The following is a 9,437-nucleotide window of genomic DNA, read 5'->3' on the forward strand; positions in this document are numbered from 1 at the left end:
CTCGTTTCTCTCTCTCAATTGCCTCTCTCTCTCTCTCTCTCTCTCTCTCTCTCTCTCTCTCTCTCTCTCTCTCTCAATTCAGTTCAGCTTTATTGGCATGGCAACTGGAGTATAGTATTGCCAAAGCATTTTAAGGTTATGTAAATACAAACTGTTTTAAATAAGATAATAATACAACAATACATACAACAATTTGTAGAAATGAAAAAAGAAAATGTAAACATTTAAATCCTATGAATGATTATATATATATATAATAAAAGGACATATAGGGATTTTCTCTGTATCTCTCTCTCTCTCTCTCTCTCTCTCTCTCTCGCTCTCTCTCTCTCTCCCAGCTGCAGAGTTGGTATGAATATAGGAAGGTTTGCTGGACACAAGCTAATGCAGTCTGGCTTGTTGTGATGCATGTCATGTGTTGCAGTTCATGGTTGTCTGCACACTTCCTGTCATGTAGAATCAAATGATAATCCAAATTACACAAAAACCTGAAAAATGAGCACACAACAGCCTTCACTATCAAAGAAGTACCATGGTATTGTCATGTTTTCAGACATGTACCATGGTAATACCACAGTATTATTTAAAATACCTTGAGAAGCAACCATGTACTGTACATAAATGGTATACGATTATGGTAATCAATCAGTACTTTGGTTAATGTCAAAGTACCATGGTATTATTATATCATACCATCACTGTAACCATGGTACCGCTACAGTACTTGTACAGTACAGTGTACTACTGTAATGATTTTGTGTGGGACAGGAGGAGGCAGACAAGTGGTTAGGATCCAAGTGCGGTTTTATTGAATAAGAACAAAAATAAACAAACTCAGGAACAAAGTAAAAGGTCCACGATGGGAAAAGGAAACTAAAATACAGGCTGGAACACAGGAGGGGTGCAGGAGTGACTGGGCAGCGCACATCCACAGAGGGTAGGGTAAACCTGAAACGACAGACGGGTAACCTCGGAAGAACAGACAAACTGGCAGGGAACACGAACAGAGCGAGAGAGTCAGAAACGTCATAAGCGACAGCGGGAAGGGAAAACAGCGGGGTTTAAATAAAGAGACACGGTAATGACAAAATGACAGACAGGTGCGGACAATCACACGCAGACAGGGCCGGAAACAACGGGAAGAAGGGAAGTGTAGTTTTCACAGAGACAGTGAAACACGGGCGGACAACAAGGAAGACATGACAGGGAGCGTGAACGGTAAAACAGAAAACAAGGGCGGACGACAAAGGAGCGTGACATGGAAAGTCACTAGTGACGGGTGAAACAGAAAAAACGGTACAGACAACAAGGGATCGTGACACGGAACGTGATAAGTGAAAACGGAAAACACGGGACGGACAACACGGGATCGTAACAACTACATACACCCAAGTATAGATATACACATCTCGTATAGATTTAAAGACAAATATAGGGTCCATAAGAGAAACAATTGAGAATCTAAAGAGTAGTTGGAATGAAAAAGAGGGAAGAAGAGGAGGGGTGAGAAACGAAAAAAGATAGCAGGTCTTCAAACAGCATGCAGAAAGGAGCAAATGCCACTAAAGGCTGCTCACGTGTTCAAAAATAATCACGCTGTGTGTTCATGACATTTCACAAACTGGCTTCAGGATTCCCACACTTTTTGACCAATTAATTTCCATGATTAATATTGGGTAAGTTACCCAATAAAAGTATTAATTAAAGAGATTATTACTGATTACTTCTTTTAAATGGTAATCTAATTATTTTACTGATAATTTAATCAAAAAACTAATCACATTACTAATTACAAACAAATTTTGTCTAAACGCAAACAGATTAACATAGGCTTATAAACAAGGCTCATTAAATGCATTCTAATGTTATTTAAAAAATTATAATCAAGTTATGGGCTTACAACTTAATTAAAAGTCAGTAGCTATAATCTGATAACAAGAATGAATATGTAATTTTTTACACAACATTTTTGACTAGTTTACATTAATTTATATATCAGATTACAACAAACACTGTCCATGACTTTTTCATGATATTTCCAATTGTTCGTTTAAGGATTTTTAAAAACTCATTTAATAGACTATGCTCTCACAAAGAGCACTGTCTAGCCAATTCAATATTTAGTGCAGAGCATAACCACAAAAAATAATCCATTACTTTTTCATGACCTTTTAAGGTTTGGCTACTTTCCATGACTTTTTGAGGCCTTGAAATCACTATTTTAAACTACCCTTATATTTCCAGGTTTTCCATGACTGTGGGGACCCTGTGGCTTGTGTAAGTGTACAATGAGGATGGCATATGTTTACTAAAACATAATGTATGTAGGCCTACACATTTCTTTATGTTAGACATCTACTTACTGAAGTGATGTTTCTTACAAAAATGTTGTAGTTTCAACAGCTATAACTGTAAAATTATTTTAAAGTAGCGTGGGGTCAGTGATAGTGGTGTGTACTGTAGGGATATCAGAAGTACAGGTACGGGAGCCAAGTTGATACAAAAATGTTAAAATAAATTACGATACAGGACTATATTGCAGTAGAATACAATGGTGCTAAAGGCTCTGCAGGATATATGGCTCCATTGATTTTATTTTCACCTAAAACACTAAATAGCACCAAAAACTACCACAGCACTTTCCTAAACACCTGTTTGTCACTATACGCTAAACATTTTTCCTAATCTATAAGATCTTTGTGTGTGGTGTCAATAGGTTGATTTGGATATCATTTTTTTATTTTCTTTAAATGTTGCAAATTTGTGTAGCTAACCCCTGAAATTAACACATTTCTTTAAAGACAAAATACTAATTTATCATTTTCAGTTTTGTTCAAAATTCTTTCAATAACTTTCCATTAAGTGAAAGGAAAGTATATGGGGTCAAAAGCCCCCCATTTGCAGGGGTTAAAGGCCCCTATTAAACACATTGTTTTTCTTAAGTGTGGGGAACAGATTTGTTATGAAAAATGTTTAAAGTAGTCTCACATTGACTCATCCAATCATAATAGAGATCAGTTGGTTTTTAGAATACTTGAGATGTAATAAAATGCCAAATGTGTTTGAAATTAACAGATAATTGTTGACTTTTTCTGAAGTAGTTATTTTGTTATTTATAATCTTAATTTGTTACTCAAAAAAGCATCTTGGTGTCTCAAAATGAATTGTATTAGTTCACAAATTGGGCCCTATAACTATTGTCCCGGTAGAGGCCTTTTACTGAATTTTAATCAAAACAACCTTCCGTTATTATTTCTTTTCGCACAAATTATGTTGCTCCATCAGTTTTCAATAATATTAAATTAAAATATTTGACCTTGATACATTTATTTACCAGAAAAAAGCTACATTTTCTTAGGGGTGCCTTAGCCAAATTGTACCCTACCAGTAGTACCGACTCATTTCGGTATCAGATTCTTATGTGCTTGTGAGGATGTGTGCTTTGCGAGTGCTTGCAGAAATGCAAATGCGCACCTAAACATCAAATACACTTCAAATTGTATTCAGTATACACGTCATGGCAAGGTATTAATGTAACACAATCAGTTGTGTCTAAACTTAATGTAAGCAGTTGGGCAAAAAAATATATATAACTGTGGATTTGTATTAAAAAATCAGATCTTTGCATTAGGACTTGTAATCTGTAAACTTAAATTGCATGTAGGCCTAATCTTTTATTTTGTTTTTATTTTATTACTGATTGTTATTTGTCTTTTAATAATTACTTGAGTATGTAAAACTATGGTTAATTAATTAACAAATTAGTTAATATAATTTTTTGCTGTGGTTTTGTAACTGGTTATGAGAATTGAGAAATTTCACTTGTAGGCCTATTGGTACCGACCACAGGGACGTTGGTATCATGACAAGCCGAGTGGTGTTTAATTCCACAGCTTTAACAGTAATTGTACTATGGTAATAAGTAGAAACCATGGTTTTAGTAAGGGGTACAATAAACATAAGTTTTGTCTGAGATAATGAGTAAAACTGAGTGTTACTGGTCTGCGTTGTGCTTGGACAGAGAACATATTCAGGGCCTTATGAGTACAGCTGACGTGGGTAATGTTAAACATGAGTGAATTTGCACGAGTGTGGTTATGTAGGGCAATACATTAAACTCTTGTGTGGAGAGGGATAAAGACACGTGTCTGTTTCACCAAGTGCATGTATATCCCACTCTTCTTCCACAAACCCCTCCTTCCTCCTCCTCCCTCTTCATGGATTTCAGACCACATTACATGTGTATCAGTGTGGCATGAGGGTTGCAAAATGACACAGTGAGCTTTGCGGGTGGCTGGCCTGGACTGCCAAACAACTAGACACGCATTGGACCACAGCTCTGCATTCACTTAGGAGCCGAGAGACAGTTTCAGTGACTGTTATGGTATTCTGCAGTCATAGCTGCTGCTGTTCCTGTTATTCCCTAACACACATTTGAAAGCCCCAAAGGGGATGCTGTACATACATAAACAACTGCACAGTTCAGGGGTGTGCTGACGCTCAACCCTGCCTCTGTGGACGAATGAGGGTATAGCAGCGTATTCTCACACGCCTGCACATTGTTTATTTATTTCCACTGCTAGAAACCCTCTTTCATGTAAAAAATACACATGTAGCTCAATACTTGAGCAAATTTGAATGACATGGATCCTAACTGATTCCTTTTCTGTATACATTTATGTCTCCTTAACTTTTTAATAGTGCTGTCAATTTTTAATCGAATTAATTACATGGTGTCCCGATTAATTAATCGCGATTATTCGCATATACAAATATTTGCTGAGAAAGCCCGTCACGAACCCCGCTCCCTCGCTCCGCCCCCTCGAGCTTCCACGCTCATTCCGCCCCCTCGAGCTCCCACGCTCGTTCCGCCCCCTCGAGCTCCCACGCTCGTTCCGCCCCCTCGAGCTCGCACGCTCTTTTTGCTCGCTCAAGCCCTCATGCCCACTTTGCTCCTACTCGCTCACATGCTCGTAGGCAATCTCCCTTCCTCGAGTTTCTCATGCGTTTCCAATCCCCCAGAACATTATGACCACCTGCACTCGCGTCATCTGCACTCCTGCACATTAGTTTCACCTGCACTCGTCTCATCACCTGTCATGGTTTACACCTGCACTCGCCCCTATATATATCACTACCCTTTCGTCTCACGGTTGTTGGTTATTGTTCTAGTTTACCCCGCATCTTCGCCCCCCGCTAGTCTCGTCTAGTTTTGTACTCCTCTCGTTTACCCCCTTAGCTTGCCAGCCCCCCTTGTTCCCCTGTCTTTTCCTCTCGCTTGTCTTGTTTGTATATTGATTCCCCGGCTTCGACCTCACGTTCCCTTTGACTACTCTCTCCCGCATTTGCCCCCTTGTTTATATCTTGATTCCCCGGCTTTTGACCTAACGCTCACCCTGACCATTCTTCGCTGGATTTGCCCTTGTTTTGTACTGTTGCCTGCTTTTATTTAATAAAGCAGTTTTTCCCCGACATTGTGACTGTCTCAACTTGTGTTCGCTACAGCCCCTCATATAACAATAATTCAATATATAATATATGTTATATGTTTATGTTATAATATAACATAAAATGTTTAGGTCACTGTGTCAAGTTAAATATAGTTTAATACTTAGAACACATCTTGAGATCCCTTAGTTCAAATTTGCGCTCCATCAATTGTTTTGAATGCAAGAACATAAAGAATGTCTGTTTTGTGCTGTCTGGTTGTTTTCTTCACTGTATAAACTGCGCATTGCCACACAGCTGAAATTTCAATTACTGCCCTCTGGAGTAAACAGGTGGTAATACAAGCTTGCATTTCTCAGGAATCTTCCTTATTACAATCCAGGGGCATTGCGATTAATTGCATAAATTTTTTTAACACGTTATTTTTAATAAAATTAATCGTACTGAATTAACCCGTTAAATCGACAGCCCTAATATATACATATATATATATATATACTTATGCCCCCTTTTTAAGTACAGGCTCCGCATAATTTACACAACCGCCTGCATTCAGGCTATTATAATTCCATAAGTCACAAGCACTTCATTATAAATAAACTCCCTTCCCGGCCGGGTCCATAAGGAGTAATTCATACTATATGGCTATAGCTCATATATTCATTATGAGTGCTCTCCTCCTGGCCATCATGAGGATCACTCACAGGCATACACATGTCGGTTGCCGTCCCATAAGACTGCGCCGCCATGTTTCCTCTCTAGGAAGTTTTGTCGTGTAGTGCTGCGTGATGAGATTCTGTTCCCCATATGCGTTAGTAAACACAATGTCAAGTGGGCTGAAGTCGTAAGGGAACGTCTCGGTTACGTACGTAACCTCGGTTCCCTGAGACGAAGGGAGCGAGACATTGCGAACGCTAGCCGCACCACAAGACTCAGAGTTCTTGAGGCACGAGCAATGCGCTCCTTGTTCTCAGTCAGAAATTCTGAGGAAATGGTGTCTGTGCACCTGTTTAATAGTGGTCAGTTTGCGCAGAAACGAGCAGCCAGGTGGGGCTCAAACGTATATTTATAAGAACATTTATTATAGGTGTTATTGTAGAGAGGTTTCAAATAGGTTGTGTATGAAGGTATATAAAAACTGTGTATAAATTGTGTATAAAAACTACCAAAACGAGCAATCCAGATGGACAATAACAACCTTTAACATTTTTTTAGCAGTATAAATTTATTTTAGGCTCAACTTGTGCAGTTGTTGGCTGTCATAACAACTCAAAGTAGTTAATGATGTCAACTTAACTAACCTAGGACCATCTACACACTCAGGTGAGGCACCGTCAATAAAAAATGGTAATCTCGACTATGTGAAGTATCGGCACTGTACAGCCACATTTTTTTTTACAAATGTAATACTTTAAACATCACGTTACCCGCTAAGAATATATGCAGATGCCAAAACCCTGGAGTCCGGAAATTGAAAACATGTAACACTTCCGCGTTCAGAATAAAAGTTGGATACTGCTTAGGCCTATAGCTAGAAGCGGCCCCGATTTCATGCCATGAGTGTAAACTTTTTTAAATCTTTTCTGCACACAAAGACAAAAAACACGTCTACAGCTTACTATTGGGGTTCTGCTCCAAACTCACCTCACTGGTTAAAGGAAAACTCCTCGCTCAATACAAATTAAGCTCAATCAACATTATTTGTGGCATAATGTTGATTACCACAAAAATTTGTTTAGATCATAAAAAATAAACAATCGAGGTTACAGTGAGGCACTTAAAACGGAAGTGAATGGAGCCAATTTATTGAAGGCAGTATATGTGAAGCTTATGGTTTTATTAAAGCATTTACATCAATTCTGCAAAAAAATCTTGGTTTATTTTAGCTGTAAAGTTGTTATAATCGTAATTTTTACAGTCATTTTAGGGTTTGTTGACATGGCAACAAAATTGCGAAATTGGCTTACACAGAAAAGGTTAGTAAGCTGTTTTATCACACTAAATCATGTTATTATTATTATTATTATTATTATTATTATTATTATTATTATTATTATTATTGTGGCCATATTTTTTAAACAGGGACTATTTGAACTTTAACGGATTAGTCATGCATTTCCATTGTAAATGCCTCGCTCACTTTAACCCAGATTATTGTCAAAATAATTTTTTGTTGTATTAATTTTTGTGGCCACAAATGTTGTCAAATGGGCTTAACTTGGATTGAACCCGAAATATTTATTTACGGTTGACAGTGATCCGACTCTGACTGGTTAACATGCGCGGGAGTCGGGACGCATTCTATTTGCTATTTAATATTCCGTATGTAGCCTACATTTATGCATTTGGTAGAAGCTTATCCAAAGCGACTTACACTGCATTCAATGTATACATTTTATCTGTTTTATATTTTTATCTGTTTGTCAGTATAGTCAAGTAAAACACATTTTATGCGAGGTGATACATATATATAAAGAAAAAAACTCTTGCAGCGGATTTACAGTAATAGGACTGCTATAAGGCATTACATCATAATGCCTTATACTGACACCCTCTGTTTATGTATTTGAATTGCATGCTCTCTTTGATGCACGTTTTTCTCTTTTGTTATTCCAATATATTTCCCTATTCTCAGCATTTTCAAACAGAGTAATCATTTTTGTCTATTTTTAAAACAGAACTTCTCAAGAAATATATTGAGGTTTTGTGTGGCTTGCATCAGTGGTGTAATTACAGTAAAATGTAAAGTACTTTATAGTCTTTCACAAACAATCACCAGGTTTCAGTCTATACACTTGTCTAACTATACAATTGTTTGTTTGTTTGTTTGTTTATTTATATATTTATTTATTCCTGTGAGGGATGGGAATGGTTCTATTAAATATGTAAGAAGACATAACATTTAGTAAAGCTTAGGAAACATCAGATTGTAGGTAAAAGGTAAACCTGCCATACCTGGATAAAAAAAAGTATCCTTTATTATTTCAGACCACATTTCATACATGTCAGTGCAGCAAGAGTGTTGAAAATTTTATGATGATTTTTACGGTCTCTAGGAAAGATCCTGCAGGTCTGAACAGACCATTTTTACTTGTTTTCTCCTTCCAGGTGATGCAAATGATTCGGAAGAATGAGGAAACCAAAGGCACCATGAGGGAAATACACACAACACACACTATCACCCCAGAATGCTGTTTTGTCATGGTGCCATCAGTCACAATGTGTTACTCCAGGTCAACTGGAACTACACTTCTGGCCTAGATAAAAGCATCTGCTGAATAACAAAAATACATTACAATAGTGGTTTTCAACTGGTGGGTCGTGACCCAAAATTGGTCATAGTTCTGGTCGGATATGGTTGAGGATAGCAGTGAAAAAGCAATGCCAAATCAAAACTAATCATATAATATATTATGGGTTCATTTGTATGTTAACATGAATAAACAAAGTTTGTCTGCAATATGATTTGTGTTTAATTATTGGCTTATCAGACATATCTAAAACAAAATACATAGTCTAAATAATAATATGTTTGAGTGAAATGTGTTGGGTGGCTACACATTGCTCCTCTTCTCCTAACTGTGGAAGCAAATATTATGATTGCCTGTCAAATAATCTGAGAATGCTTTTTCCAGTAAAACAATCTGAGGTTAACGAGAAGGACTGAAGTCATAGCCTGAAGCAAAAAAAACAGATTCCATGTAGGCATGTGTGTTGTGATTTTCCACATAGAGTTGAAGTCAGAAGTTGACATAAAACATTGCCGAATACATTTAAACTCAGTTTTTCACAATTCCTGACATTCAATTGTTGAAAACATTCCCTGTCTTAGGTCAGTTAGGATCACTTCTTTATTTTAAGAATGTGAAATGTCAGAATAATAGTAGAGTGAATTATTTATTTCAGCTTTTATTTCTTTCATCACATTTCCAGTGGGTCAGAAGTATACGTTCACTTTGTTAGTATTTGGTAGCATTGCCTTTAAATTG

Source organism: Xyrauchen texanus, chromosome 42 (genome assembly GCF_025860055.1).
Source record: "Xyrauchen texanus isolate HMW12.3.18 chromosome 42, RBS_HiC_50CHRs, whole genome shotgun sequence".
NCBI lineage: Eukaryota > Metazoa > Chordata > Actinopteri > Cypriniformes > Catostomidae > Xyrauchen > Xyrauchen texanus.